We start from the raw sequence: 15,539 nt of genomic DNA, 5'->3' as shown, positions 1-15,539 counted from the left end.
GTTTTGGTGGAGTCTAAACTCCCTTCATCCACTTGGGAGTTCTTGTTATTAGAAGTGGAAACGTTCCATTGATATTCATCAATTGTAATTGTAAAATTGTAAAATTAAGTGCATGAAATTAAGGGTAGATGTGTTAAAAGTAAAATTCAATGGTAACTTTGGAAAAAGTAATTCTTGGAGTTATGCAAGAAGAGAAAAACACAAGAGTGAGATTCACAAATGAATGGAAGACTTGGGATGTGGCTTAGGATAGAGCATATTCTGGATTCGATTGGAATATCATCAATCAATCAAATAAAAAAATTAAAAACTGATTTTAATTTAGTGTTTGCAGACCCTCCTTTTGAAAGACATTGTATCTAAGTGGAATAATGGAGAATAATCTTTGTTCTTCTTTAACTGTATTTTTCAATCTTTACATAATGATCATATGTAAAACTTGAACATTTTAAAAATTACATATGTAACACCAAAAATGCTAAAAAAGTATTAAGTAATAAATTCATAAAAATTTAATCTACAGTCACCATGAAAATTTCTTCCTGATTTATTAAATAAACTGAGTATTAATTTTCTCATTCTTAATGATAATACAGGGCTGGGGTTGTTTCTCAGTGTAAGAGAATTTTTCTAGCATGGATGAGGCATTGTTTTTGATACTCACCACCACATATAAATAAATAAATAAAATAAAGGTCTATCAACAATTAATAATATTTTTAAAAAGATAACAGAATAAGTTTCAAGGGCATATATGCAAAGTGCTTATTAATATTGAAATGGTGAACTCAATAACAAAACCTGAGGGCAAATTCAGAAAATATTCTTATTTCATAAACTGAATTGTACAGAAAGTCTGTAGAAGAATGATGTGGTGCATATGAAGTGTGTTGTGCATACAAAAGAAAAAACATACATGCAGGTCACCACTCAAGTTTCACAGCATTAGAGGAACATTGGATCAACAAATTAAGACTAAATCCAGAATGTAGCTTGTTTTGGCAAATAAAGTGTTTCTGTTGTTGTTTCCTTTTGCCATGCTGAGATTTGTCCTCACGCTTCATATGTGCTATACACGTACTCTACCACTGAGCCTCACCCACTTACGCTGAAAATATAGTTTTATTGGAATGCCATCAGGCATTCAATTATTATATTTGCAGATTTTAGGCTATGACCACAGAGAACTTCTGGTCCACAAAGCCTAAAGTCTTCACGATGTGCTCCTCTAAAGAAATATTTGCAAATTCCATTGGTATTAATTTTAATATCACCAAATATATTGACATATTGATGGAACAGGGATCCCTATGTGCAATCTACCAGCAGCATTCAGGTTAACTTGAGAGTCAAATATTTGAGCATTTATCCACTGGTTATGAAAATTAAAATCTAATTATAAACTGAAGAAAAATCTATAGAACTACTACTGAAACACACCATTCAAAAATCAAAATCAAAGATATCATGAATAGCCCAGAAATGCTCAGGAACCATCCCAGATTAAAAAAAAACAACATAAGAAACAAGACCACTGGACACAGTGAATAATTGATATTAAAATTTCCCAAAATTGGATTTATTTTGGTTCAAAGACAATTGTTAAAATAACTGTCAAATTTTGAATAAGATTTGTAGAGTAGATATTCACAACATAGTTTACTTATTTTGATCATTGCACCATAGTTACAGAGATAATTTCTCATTTTTAGAAAATGTGAGATTTTTTTATTTACAAATAAAAAGACATTGTGTGCATCTTGCAAATGTTTCAGAGATAAAAACTGTTATGTACCTAGATTTATCTAGAAATGAAGAATAACATTTAGGGAATGTTTCTTATGAATTCCTTTCACTGCTGTCTTAAATCTTCTATAAATCTGAGATTATCAAAATAGAACATTTCTGAAAGAAAAATACATTTTTAAAATATTAACAATAAAATAAACCATGAATCTGTATAGGTATAATAAATGAACAAATTTAGTGGTGAATGATACACATTTATATTTATATTAATATTTATAGTCTCAAACTATCTTCACACAAATAATAATTACAAAGTAAAATCCTGCAAATACCACATTAATGACCAATATTAACATCAGCAGTAATGAGGATATTATAGGTCACATGATGTGATTCAAAGTGAACATCATAGAATTGATTTCTGTGGTACTCTTGCCAAAAACATGTAATCTAGCTCCAATCCATTTTAAGCACATTCTACAAGCTTTCCCTCTGAAAAATTCAAGGTCATGAAGGTTAAGAAAAGACTAAGGAATATTTAATTCAGAAGGCATCTATAAAATAAAACAATTAAGTTCATTTCATGTCTCTGAAGAAAATATTTTTTTTATAAAGAACAATATTAGGCTACTAGAAAAACATGAAAATAATCTGAGGATTAAGTGGTCCAAGGCATTATGATAGAATGTATAAGTGTTGATTTGAGAAACAGCATTTGCTTAATGTGTGTTTTTTTTTTTTTTGCTTTTTTTCTTTATACAATCTTGGAAAATACTAGTGAAGTTGCAGGTTCTAATGCAAAGTACTTTTTCCCACTGAAGCATTTTAAAATGAATTGTTAACATATGCCATCTTTCATGATAGGTTTAGTATTTCCTACAAGTCAGAACATGCTAGATAACAATATAACCTTCATAATGAAACTGATACAATTAACAACTATGCTGTTACCTGTTAATATTTGAAAAATATACTCATAATAAATGAATGTTGAATTGTAGTTATCTAGCATGTTCTGACTTGTACAAAATACTAAAAATATCATAAATGATAGCATATGTAAGCAATTCAATTTAAAATGCTTCAGCAGAAAAAAGTACTTTATATTAGAACCTGTAAATTTACTATTATTTCCCAAGATTGTATAAACAAAGAGAAAAGGAAAAAAAATAAAGATAAAACACTAAGCAAATATTCTTATTAGAAAAATTATTAAGTCAGTGCCTGAAATACAAATTTAAAGATGGCAGTATAATAATTGCAATACATTAATCCATTATTGAATATAGTAACCAGCATGTAAAAATAATGTTGCCTAATTCTCTGGACCCATATTCAGTGATATAATATAAATAATCCATCATTAATGTGATATTTAGATCTACCAAATTAGTGTTGACTTGGTTGCTGAATTGAGCTTAAATGCTAACATTTAGATAGTCTGAAAACACATCTAATAAAAACTGGTTTGCACTTGCACTTCAAATTTTCTTACAGATATAAATAATTTTCATATTTTGATAATTTCATTATATATGTTACACACATCCATTTCAATAAAGTATTTACATCATACATTTCATAAATAATGTAAATATTATATTAACAGTCTGAAAAACACAATATTAGCTTTCATTTTTTTTTCTTAAAATCTCTGTATATCCTTATGAAGTTTCCAGAAGTACATCTTGTCTTGTCTTATTAGTAATTCTTAAGGCAGAAGCTCCCATGGTCAGGATTCAAATTCTGCAGCAAGTGAAGAGAAAAAGAATTATATTTTTTCTCAAACATTTTATAAGTATAAATCAGTGAAGAAGTTTAGAACTTTTCATTGTTTATAAGAAGAAAAAAAGATATGTCCACAATACAAAATCACTATGGAATGCAGTATGCCCATATTTTCATACACAGTTGTCATTATGACTGAGTATCAGAGCTTTGGGTTTTCCACCCCTTATGCATATATTTGACAACCATATGCTAGGGTATTCTGGCAAGAACTGGGATGACAACATGGAGATGATAATGGACACCTCTCAACAGTCATATACAATAGCTTCAAAAGCAGACAATCAGGCAATTTCTATACAGAGTCATTGGCATTAGGACAAGGATAAAACAGGTTACTACTGGAACACTTAGAAGGGACTTCTGTCCCAAATTTGTGTTAGTGTTTGAGGTCCTTCAATGGAAGTGATACATGAGTTAACACCTGAAGTAAAAGGAGAAATTGTGAAACAAAGGGAAGAGGTGCATGCAGACACCGAGATGAGAAAGAACACTTGTGGAATCACAGTGGTCCAGTGTCACTAGAATCTAGAGCAAAGTGCCAATAAAGCAAGTGAGATGAGATAGCCTGAGTAACCTGACAAAAATCCAGTTGTTTGGATATTTTAATTTTTGGCTAAGAAACTTCATATTTTTATTGAGGCAAATGTAAACTAATGACAGAGTCATGACAGGGTATTTTAAACGTGTGACTGTTACTAAGTCAGTCTGGGATTTTGGCCATAAACCACAGAAAATGGGTGATGCCATTTTTTTCCCACAAAAGAATGTCAGTGTATAGGCTGACAGTTTCATAGTGGGGCAGAAGTGGGAAAAAAGCAGTTTCACACTTAAGGTCTTTAATTTGTTGATATTCAGAATTGGAAAAAATACATAGCTCTTTAATTGTAATTGACTTCAGAAGTTATGACCAGCAGTTTTTAACATTTGGCTCATTATAGATGTGCACTTGATGAGTTATGTGGTAAATACTTCCAACTCTTATATAAATATCACCATGTAGAGTGTTCTTTGTATAAAACTCTTCTCTTACTAATTCCCCAAATAGGGTCTAAAATATATTACTGAACATAGTAAGTATGTTGTAGTGATAACAATAAGGTGGTGTCTAATGCCTTTACACATTTGATGTGAAAACAAATGATTTTGACTGACAGAATTCCCATTCCTGTCTTTATGTTCTATTTTTAAAGAAAATTATTTTAAACAAAATTTTTACTGGTGCATTTGACTATATATAATAGAGGAATTGATTATGACATATTCACAGATGCACATAAAATAATTTGATCACTCTTCCTCTCTAGTAGTTTTTTCCTCTCCTTCTCCCTTCACCTTTGAAGGCATTCTGCAGTGATTACGGAGACATATCTTTGAAACGTGATGAAAGAGTTTAAAAAACACTCTTCTATTCAGGCTAGCATGATATGGCAAACTAATGTTCCACAAGGAAATGTAGAACTATTACATTAAGTTTTAAATAAACTAGCTTATGCATAAGTAAAAAAGAAACATCACTTTCTCTCAGAAATACATTGGAAAAAGAGTTGCCTCCCAAATCCCCTTTGCATTGTGTCTACATTCATACACAATTTCTCATTGTTTTGTAAATGGTAAATTATCTCATTTTTTTCTGGTAAGAACCAATAAGAACAACTTCTACTTGCATCCTGCATAACAACTAACTTTCATTCTCTTTTTGTAAATAGTCATCCAATTTCATGACTCTGAAGCACTTCAAACCTGATTCTCTCATTTTTTTCAGAAAGATATTCATGTAAGCTAAGAAACTGAAAAAAAACCATAAATCAGCTATTAAATTAAATTGTAATTTATATGTTAAAATTATTTCTTTCTGTCATAACTATTTAACTTCAGCATTGTTTTATAAAGCTTAGATTTGTTCTCCTGTGATTTTTTAGGTCAAAATGCCAAATAAAAGAATAAGGTTGAGGCCACATTTAACATAGATATGCATGGCTTTACTATGTGTTAAGAAGTTCATCAAAACACCATTGAAGCAGGGTGTGATGGCACATGCCTGTAATCACAGTGGCTTAAGAGGCTGAGACAGGACAGTCTTGAGTTCAAAGCTAGTTTCAGCAACCGTGAGGCCTAAGCAACTCACTGAGACCCTGTCTCTAAATAAAACATGAATAGGTTTGGGGATGTGGCTCAGTGGTCAAGTGTCCCTGAGTACAATCCCTGGTGCAAAGAAACAAACAGCCAAAAAAAAAAAAATAAATAAATAAAATAAAATAAAACCATGAAAGCTCTAAACCAAGGTGCAATGAAAGCAAGATGGTATCTTTTATTTGTTCATTTTCAAGCAGATATTTCATTATTGTAATAATACCCCTGATAAAAAAAATTGTCAAATATTATAGAAATATCTTCAAATGGGTTCAAAATAGCTGGACATTGTTTTTCTTATTAGTTCTTAAAAATATAGCTCATCATTTTTGGACTAATATTTGACTCGCTCAAATGAAGTCTTAGTATGAAGGAAATCACCTGGTTGTACTGAAGGGCTCCTGCTATACAACCTAACCCTAACCCTAACCCAACCCAAGCCAGGGAGTTGGGGACAGCACTCAGTGTGGAATAGTGAAATGAATCTGATCAAATTTTTTTGTGAATCCATATGAAAATATCGCAGTGAATTTCACCTTCATGTATATTCATAATGCATAATTCAAAAAGAAACTTAAAAACTACAAATAAGTATAAGATCAGTAGAGCAGAAGAAAGAGAACACAGGGAGGAAGAAGGGGAGATAAAGTGGAAGTACTGGTCACTGAATTAGAGCACATTATATTTCATGCTTGTTTAATTATTTCAAAATTAACCTCAATATTATTTATGTCTAAATACACTTTCAAAATTTTCATCAAATAAAAGAATAATTTAAATTTTCCATAACAGTAAGTGGAAGGATTGTTGCTCAGTGGTAGAGTACTTGCCTACACATGTGAGGCACTGGGTTCAATCCTCAGCACCACATAAAATAAAGAAAATATATAACTAAAAAAAATATTTTAAAAAGAGAGTAGGTAGAAATTCTCCATATGTGGGCACAACACTAAAAGAACCAGAACAGAGACAGTGTATGCAATTATGGGTTTGTAATTTCTCTAAAGAAGTGTACATATTTCTAGGGGGCTTCAAACTTCCAATTAAAGCAATGTTGGTGGAAGAGAGACAGAAATCAGCGATGTATGACTTTGCAAGTAACAATGCTGCCTTCTTGAAAGACGCTCCTTGGAAGATTCTTGAGGATGCCATTAGAAATATGGATATTTTAAAGATAAATATAGCAGATGATGTATACCTTAGTTTATTTGACTACCAAAGCCATTTTACTATGTTGAAGTATATTAAATCATCATGGTTTCCTTAAATACACGCAACTAGAAAATTTTAGTAAAGCTAGAAAGATTCATATTTAGTGAACCAGTTCAAGGACTTAAAGAATGTTCCTTGAAGATATTGTCAAGCATTTATTACCATCATATGTATATTCTACCTATTACCTAGATAAATTAAGCATTTGACAATGAGACAATTCAGAGCAACAGCCACTGGTTCAGAACAAGATAGGTGAGTGGGTGATCAAGATAGATTAAAGCTGCTGCCTAGAAAGTTGGCCCATGAATTTGTTACCAGGGCTTCAGGAGACTGCCCATTCATTCTGTCATTCACAGGCCCCAACACTGATCATCAGAATATTTTTAACCACTTTGCAGGTTATACTTCCCATCATCACAAGTATGACAATGTAGAGAGGAAAAACTATATAGAACATTTTGTCTCTAGATACCATGTAAGGATAATATTTAAAAATTAAAATAAAAATCAGTTAATCTGTCAGGTGTCAGAATGTGCCCAGAGTGTAGTTATAGCAACACTGGACACTTAAGGTTTCAGTTATAATCTTTCAAAAATTGTGAAACTTGTTCATGTTTCCATGTAGAAGCAGTTTTGTCACAATATAACTATGTGAATCACAAAACTTCAAAAATACTTAACTAAAAGTCTAATAGACAGGGAAGAAAGCTTAATAGTTTACCTTCAGATGTAAAATGCAAAGGTGAGTGAAAGATAAATTTCCTAGACTAATATTTCAAGAGTACATTCATTTCCTAACATTACTTCCACAAATTATAGGGTCTAGTTCGCTTTTGCATGCTACCGATCTCATCAACCTGTCTCAAAGTTATGCAGTAGACACAAATTAAGGAGACTAAGTTGCTCTCTTTCAGTCTAGGTTTTGACATACTTGTGGAATCTGGATTGTTGTCTATGGAAGTGCCTATATTCTCTCAGTTGCATTTCTTAGAATTTTCAGTTCAGATTCCAGATGGCTAATTCTGAGTTCCATCTGACTTCTTATTGAAGTAAAATTAGTCTTTCTGAACTGCTCTGTAATTTCCAGAGCTGCTTCTTGTGTCTAAAGAACATAAAAAGAATATATTTTAAAAATAATTAGAACCCAAATAATTATTATGTAGTTATTTTATTTAGTTCTGAGTCAAAAATTCAGACAGCAATTTTAAATGTGAAGAAAAAAATATTAGACTGTAAACTTCTGTCATCAGTATCAATTACATTAAATCTGAACCAATAATAATTGAGTTCTTCCTCTCCCCCTCTCCCCCCCTCATTCCCTGCCCTCCTCCTCCTCCTTTCTACTGCGAATGGAACCCAGGGCGTTGCACAGGCTAGGCTATCTACCATTGATCTGTGCTCAAAGTAATGAATCATTCTCATGTTAGCACTCAGATCATCCGACAATTTAAAGAATAATAGAATCAATTCTAAATATGAAAGTTGAAAATTTTAACTTAACAATTCAAAAGTATATTTCTGCATCACATTGTTTTCTCCTCATAGTCTTACTTATGCCCACTATTATCAAATATCCAACAGTTATCTGATGAAAATTATTACTCAGATCAAATTAGCTGAAAGGATGATGTAAATTGTGGTATTTGAAGGGGCATCAAATGTCTTCCTTCTCTTAGAAATCTACACAACATCTTTCCTCAAGAGATATAGAATACACCTATGATACGTATATCCAAAATACAGTTTACAATGAAATGAATTAAAGCAAACTGCAGATAAGTAAGATAGCCTGTAAAATCAGAAATACTTGTTTTTGCTTCTCCTCTAAATCCCATCTTGCTCGATGTTCAATGTCACATTCCCACCGTACTCCTTGGCCTCGTTCTACTCGAGTGCTCCGTGTGTGCCTTGGAAAGTTTACTACATTTTCTTCCAACTTCTTTTGATTCCTTTCTATTTTTTCAAATGTATCTTGTATACTTTTTATAAAAAACAAGTTTTCCATAAAACAGTCATAGTTTGTTCTCAAATGTAAATGCTTTGAAGATGCATTTTTCATCTTTGCAGTGAGATCATCCATCTGCATGAATAAAAGAAGTATGAAAAAACACAATACGAAAATAAGATACTGAAAATATTCGACACAAACTCAAACAACAAATTTTACATAAATTCAATTGCAACAAAACATAATCTATACCAGCATTATGAAGAGTAGATAAAGTTTCGATAATAAGGTATATTAGCTTTTCAGTTGGTAAGGATTACACATCTATAAATCCCAATTCTGGCTACATAATAAATGTTGAGGAAATCTATATAGAAGATGATTTTTCCTATACTGAATTTACTATTGGTTTAAGTGAATTTAATTTTATATTTTGTCACTGAAATATAGTTAGAATAAAAGTCTTAACAGGCCAATCTACTAACAAAAAATATTGATTGATATCAAATAGTAATTTTGTTAAAACAACTATTAGGCATTAATATTTTCCATTCATTCTAGAATAGGTGTGGATATCAGATATTACTCTCACCTTGGGAGAATTTATATCTCAAGAAGATAATCACCATGCAAACACTGTTGGTGACAGAAAAGTCAGAGAAAGTGCATGAAAAATAAAAATTCATTTTATGTGATCTCTGAATAATCATGATCAAGTGAATAAAAACAGACAAGTCAGAAAGTACAGCATGAATAAGACAGAGATATGGTACAATCGGCACAATTCATGAAGACCACAAAGAGGCAGGGTAATAAAAGCATGTCCAAATATTAACTTGTAAATAGATGCCCCCAGTCATGTAGTACTGGAGTTGTCAAGAGGTGGAAGCATTTTTTGGTTTAGCAACTGATAACTGGCTAAGTGACATGGTCATAAAACAAAATTCTACTAGACAACAGAAAGAAATAAAATAGTGATGCTTGCTACAACACAGAGGATCCCTGAAAAAAGTATTCTAAGTCAATGAAACTGGTAAAAAACAAAAGACCTACTATTGTATAAATTCACTTGTATGAAATATCCATTACAGAGTAATTTTAGAGTTAGAACTATAAGCCAACTTCCAAACAAGATTTCCAAAAAGCAAAAGTTAATATCAAGAATCAGCAAATGGTGGCTGGTAGTTCAGTGGTAGAGTGCTTGCTTAGCATGTGTGCAGCTCTTGGTTTGATCCTCAGCACCGCACATGAATAAATAAAGATAATGTGTCCATCTACAAATAAAAATATTTTTTAAAAGCATCAATATGGGGCTGGGGCTGGGGCTGTAGCTCAGTGGTAGAGTGCTTGCCTTCCATGTGTGAGACATTGTGTTTGATTCTCACCACCACATAAAAATAAAGATATTGTGGTCTATGTACAACTGTTTTTTTTTTTTTAAAGATCAATAAATGGGTTGGTATCAAACTAAAAATCTTTTTCACAGCAAAGGAAACCATCACGAATTATGAACAGAGAACCTTCAAAATGTGAGAAAATCTTTGCCATGTGCACCTCAGATAGAACATTAATCACCAGGATGTACAAATAATTCAAATTTTTTAACACCAAAAGAACACCAACCAATAATCCAATCAATAAATGGGCAAAGGAACTGAAAAGGCACTTCCCAGAAGAACATATGCAAATGGTCAGAAAATATCTGAAAAAAATTCAATTAGAGAAATGCAAATGCCACACTGAGATTCCATCTCACTCGGGTCAGGATGGCAACTGAAAAGAATAAAATAATGATAGATGTTGGTGGCAGTGTGGGGAAAATGTTCACTTACACATTGCTGATGGGACTGCAAATTGATGCAATCACTCTGGAAAGCAGTATGGAGAGTCCTCAGAAATCTTGGAATGTAACCGCCATTTGACCCACTTATCCCACTCCTCGACTTACACACAAAATCCTTAAAATCATCATACTACAGTGACACAGCCACAACAATGTCTAAAGTGGCTCAAATCACAATATTGAAGCTATGAAACCTTCAATAGATGAACAGATTTAAAAAATGTGTCATGTACACAGGATGGAATATTAATAAGCTGTGAGAAAGAATGAAATTATGGCATTTGCCAGTAAATGGATGGAAATGGAGATTATCATCCTAAGTGAAATAAGCCAATCCTCCAAATCCAAAGGCTGGAAGTTCTCTTTCATAAGTGAATGCTAACACACAGTAAGGAATGTGGGTAAAAAGAATAGAAGTTCATTGAATTAAGACAAAAGGAATGGGAATGAAAATGGAAACAGAAAAGACAGTAGAATAAATCTGAAACAACTTTCCTATATTCACATGTGAATACATGACCAGTGTAACTCCACATTATGTACAAATATAAAAATGTGAAGTTATAATCTATGATGTAAATATTCAAATACAGTCTACTGTCATATATATCTAAAAAGAACAATAAAGAAACAGCGTACTACAGGGACATAGCCACATCAATGTTTATCACAGCACAATTCACAATAGCTAGACTGTGGAGCCAACCTAGATGCCCTTCAATGGATGAATGGATAAAAACATGTGGCATATATACTCAATGGAATATTACTCAGCACTAAAAATAATGAGACCATGGCATTTGCAGGGAAATGAATGGCATTAGAGCAGATTATGCTAAGTGAAGTTAACGAATCCCAAGAAAAACAAATGCCGAGTGTCTTCTCTGATATAAGGGGGGTGACTCAAAATGGGGAAGAGAGGAAGAGCATGGGAAGAAGATTACCTCTACACAGGGAAGAGGGGTGGGAGGGAAAAGGAGGGAGAAAGGGAATTGCATGGATGGTGGAAGGAGACCTTCATTTTTATACAAAATACATGTATGAAGATGTGAGAAAAAAATAATAGTGTTACCTTAGATTAGGTAGAGAGAAGTGATGGGAAGGGAGGGGAAGGCTGGGGAGATAGGAAGGATAGTAGAATAAAACGGACATTATTATTACCATGTGTATATATGTGAATGCATGACCAATGTGATTCTGCAACCTGTATACTCAGAAAAATGAGATATTTTATCCCATGTGATTCAAATGTATGATATGTCAAGGTCATTGTACTGTCATGGGTAACTAATTAAAACAAATTTAAAAATCACATAAAAATAAAATAGAGTCTTGACTAAAGTTAATAAATAAATAAATAAAAAGTACTATTGTTTACATTTGTAAATTACTAAAATAATATATTGGTAGTTTTCTAGGACTTTGGACGTGTAGGGATTAGAAAACTGACAGCTAAGAGGTTCCAGGTTTCTTTTCAAGAACATGAAAATGTTCTAAAATTGACTGTGTAAATGGTTACATACATAACTCTGTTAATGTACTAAGAGACGCTGTATTTTACATGTTATATGGGTGAATTCGATGTCAGGTGCATTACATATATCATAAAAATGCCTTTTAAGAGATGTACTGAAAAAAAACTTAGCTAACATTTTTCATTGTCTAGTTTGGATAACAGTCCAGACATAATACAAATATTTATATACTTCATAATGTATCTAAATAAATGAAAAAATAAAGAAATAGCCTAAGTTTTTCAATAATTAAACTAAAACCTAAACATATCTGTATTTTGAGAAAACCATAAAAAAATTTGTACACATTTTTAAAGTCAATTTAGTAATTACTTGCAGATTTTGAATAGATGCACAAAAATGAAGTAAAAATAACAATTTTTCCTGAAACATTATATTAAATAGTACCTCTATTTAGTTTTCCTTGTTGTACCATGGAAGTAGAGACAGCATGAAAAGCTGCTGGGTTATAGAAAAAAGTCTCAGCTTTCCTCAGACTAGATATTTTAATGAAAGATGCTGATTTTGTAAGAGAAAAATTCTAAAAGAAAATTTTAAGTGTAAGAAATAAGTGCAGTATAAAGATCCCCAAATATAATAAAATCAATTATAATGAAAATATAAAGAAAGCTGTTCATTGAAATTAGTATCCCAGAATAACTTTTATTACTTAAGCAGGTGTTGATTTACAGATGACATGTTCAATTTTCTACATACATGACTTGTCATTTGTCTTAGTTTCTTCATTAAATCCTGTCTTTATATTTTAAATTTATGTGAAAATGTGCTAAATCTTCTAGAGAAGCCTCTGATACATGTTGTAGTTTCAGGGTACCAGCTGGCTGTTTTTCAAGATGTCTCGCAACTACCTGATATTTCTGTTAATGATTTTGTTACTCAGCTCACTTTAAAAATTTATTATTATTATTGTTATTGTTATCATTATTACTATTGTTATTATTATTATTATTATATAATGATGTTTACTCTGAAAAATTATCACTACATACAACAGTAAGCTGCTGTTTATTTCTGAATTCCCTTAAGAAAATAGAAGATTGTGTACTCCTGCTTAGTCACTATCACATTCCTTACACAACAGGGTGAGCCCTGTATCTCTACATACTGCCCTTGATAAAGTTGCAATGTTTAACAAACTACTGAAATCTCAATCAAAAATGGTTACACAGGTCTCATTGGTAGTGGTGAATTCTACAGAGGTTATTATCCCTCTCTTATTAGAGACTCAAGTTAATACTCCACATCCTCACATCTTTAAAGCTTTGCTAAAATAATTCCAATATACTTTCACAAAGAATAAAGGAGATGCTAGGTAACCTGGTCTCCACCTCACTGGTCTTCACACCACTCCTGCTTTACATAAACCCTGCCACCCTCATTAGTCTAGACACGGGGGTTCAGTGCCAAATTAATGAATTTTAGATGGCTACAATTATCTTTGTCACCATATAATAGGAATTAGGCTATGAAATGAAGAAAACTATTAGCAAGTTATCATGAATATATGCATCAAATTACAGATGAAATCAACTGTGGTTTTGCTGCAATTCATCACATTAGTCCCAATTTATGATAATGACAAATAGATGCTTTTAAAGAGGTGGACAAGACATGAATGAAAACAAAAAAAAAAATATCAGGACAGTTTTTTTTCAGATTTATGATAAACTTAAATGACTAAAAATAAATTTACCAACTAGAAATATACAAAACTATACTGAAGAAAGTCTATTACAAAATACAGCATCTACATTTCAGTTCAACTGTAAAATCTGGAATGAACTGTAAAAGTAACTAATTTATTTGAAACTAGGTATGAGCATTTCCATTATGTGTTTCATTGTGATCTTCAAGTATAGCAACAAGAAGACATTAAAATTGTTATTCAGTAATGGGATGTAGCTCATTGGTAGAACATGTGTTTAGCATGTGCAAACTTTGGGTTGAATTAATAGCACCAAAATTAGACATTGTTTCAGCATTATTGAGACCATATTACTAATGTCAGCATATAAACCTACAAAAAAATCTTAACCTCTTAAATTTTTATAAGAAACAATTTCTTAAATTGAAGGGTCAGGCCCAAGTTTTAAAAATTTCCTCCTTTTTAAATACTAAAATCCATTTTAACTAAGTCTTTTGTGTTTAGTTGACACATGAGTACCTATAGTTATTTTAAAATATGTACACAGTGTGTAAGAATCAGAGCAGGGAAATTGGAATACTCAGCACTTCAAACACAGATTGGTTGTGCTGCAAATGAGGTCTAAGTTATTTTTGCTGGACAACAGGTTGTAGTTCTGTGTTGATACAGAAACACATTCATAATATCTACATTTTTATATTCATCAAGATTCAACATTTAGCCATAAGCAGGTATCACTTTGAGTATTCCTTTGAAGACTCTTTATAAAGATATCTTGCTTGATACTTACTTCTTCTGCTTTCTCCTCTCCATATTGATCCAGTTGTTCTTTTAAATGATTAGTTTCATTGATTAATTCCAAATATTTGTTTTCCAGCATGAGACGATATCTGTCATTCCGAGCTTGAAGTTTTTTTATAACATCATAAAATTGGGTTTGGACATTAATAATTCCATCTATTTTATTTTCACCTTTGTTCTGATAGTCATGCAATTGGTCTTCATGCAATGTAGTTTCTCTTTGTAGTTCAGATACCTTCTCTTTAGAAGCTTCCTGCTTTCTGAGGTATTCATTCCTTTTTCTTTCTACATTTTGATACCTGTGTTCCGTCTCCTTCGGTTGGCACTGTCTTTGTTTTAGGTGTCTGTTTACTTGATCTGTAGCCAAAGTCATTACTCTTGTCTGATGCAGCTCGTTTTCTAGGTCACTTGTTTTTACCTCAAACTTTGGAACCTGTTGGGAAGGAATCTCACTACTACCGTTTAGGTTAGATACATCAATATTCTTTTTTTCCTGTGAACTAAAGTCTTTATCTCTGCCTCTCTGGAAAGCAAGTTTTACATTTCTTTTTGGTGTTGGACTTTCACCTTGATGGGGTGGAGCAGGACCAGATCTGGCAGAGTGAGATTTGACATCTGTTTCTGGTCTTTCTGTGCTTTGTTTTTCACTCTCAGGTGTGAAATTTTGCAATGTATTCTCAACTTTCCAAATACCCAACTGTCCATTGTCCTGAAATATTTCCATAAGTGTTTCCTCATTCAATTTTTGTGTCCATGGAAGGCTGGTATTCTTTTCTCTTAAAATTTCAGTATTCTCAAAGCACTTCTTTTCCTGGTTCTGATATTTTACTGTGTCCATTCCCAGTCTCTTCATAAAGACCTCATCCTTCTTCTTGTGATATT

At 32.1% G+C, this 15,539-nt stretch overlaps 1 protein-coding gene and 1 long non-coding RNA gene across 5 annotated transcripts in view; both read right to left on the bottom strand.

The window, feature by feature from the left end:
- The window catches only part of LOC308631576 (obscurin-like), a 166,845-nt gene that overhangs the window by 65,544 nt on the left and 85,762 nt on the right, over positions 1 to 15,539 (bottom strand). The gene's annotated exons all lie outside the window — the stretch shown is intronic.
- On the bottom strand, positions 1,942 to 14,922 carry LOC308631579. Its single transcript, XR_014018258.1, has 4 exons — positions 14,647 to 14,922; positions 8,693 to 8,965; positions 7,817 to 7,987; positions 1,942 to 3,495 (listed from the first exon to the last, which is right to left on the bottom strand). It is a non-coding gene; the product is annotated as an uncharacterized lncRNA (long non-coding RNA).

This window comes from Spermophilus citellus (genome assembly GCF_964194105.1).
Source record: "Spermophilus citellus genome assembly, chromosome: 12".
NCBI lineage: Eukaryota > Metazoa > Chordata > Mammalia > Rodentia > Sciuridae > Spermophilus > Spermophilus citellus.
The sequence above is the reverse complement of the archived record's forward strand: the minus strand, read 5'-3'. Positions and strand labels throughout refer to the sequence as shown.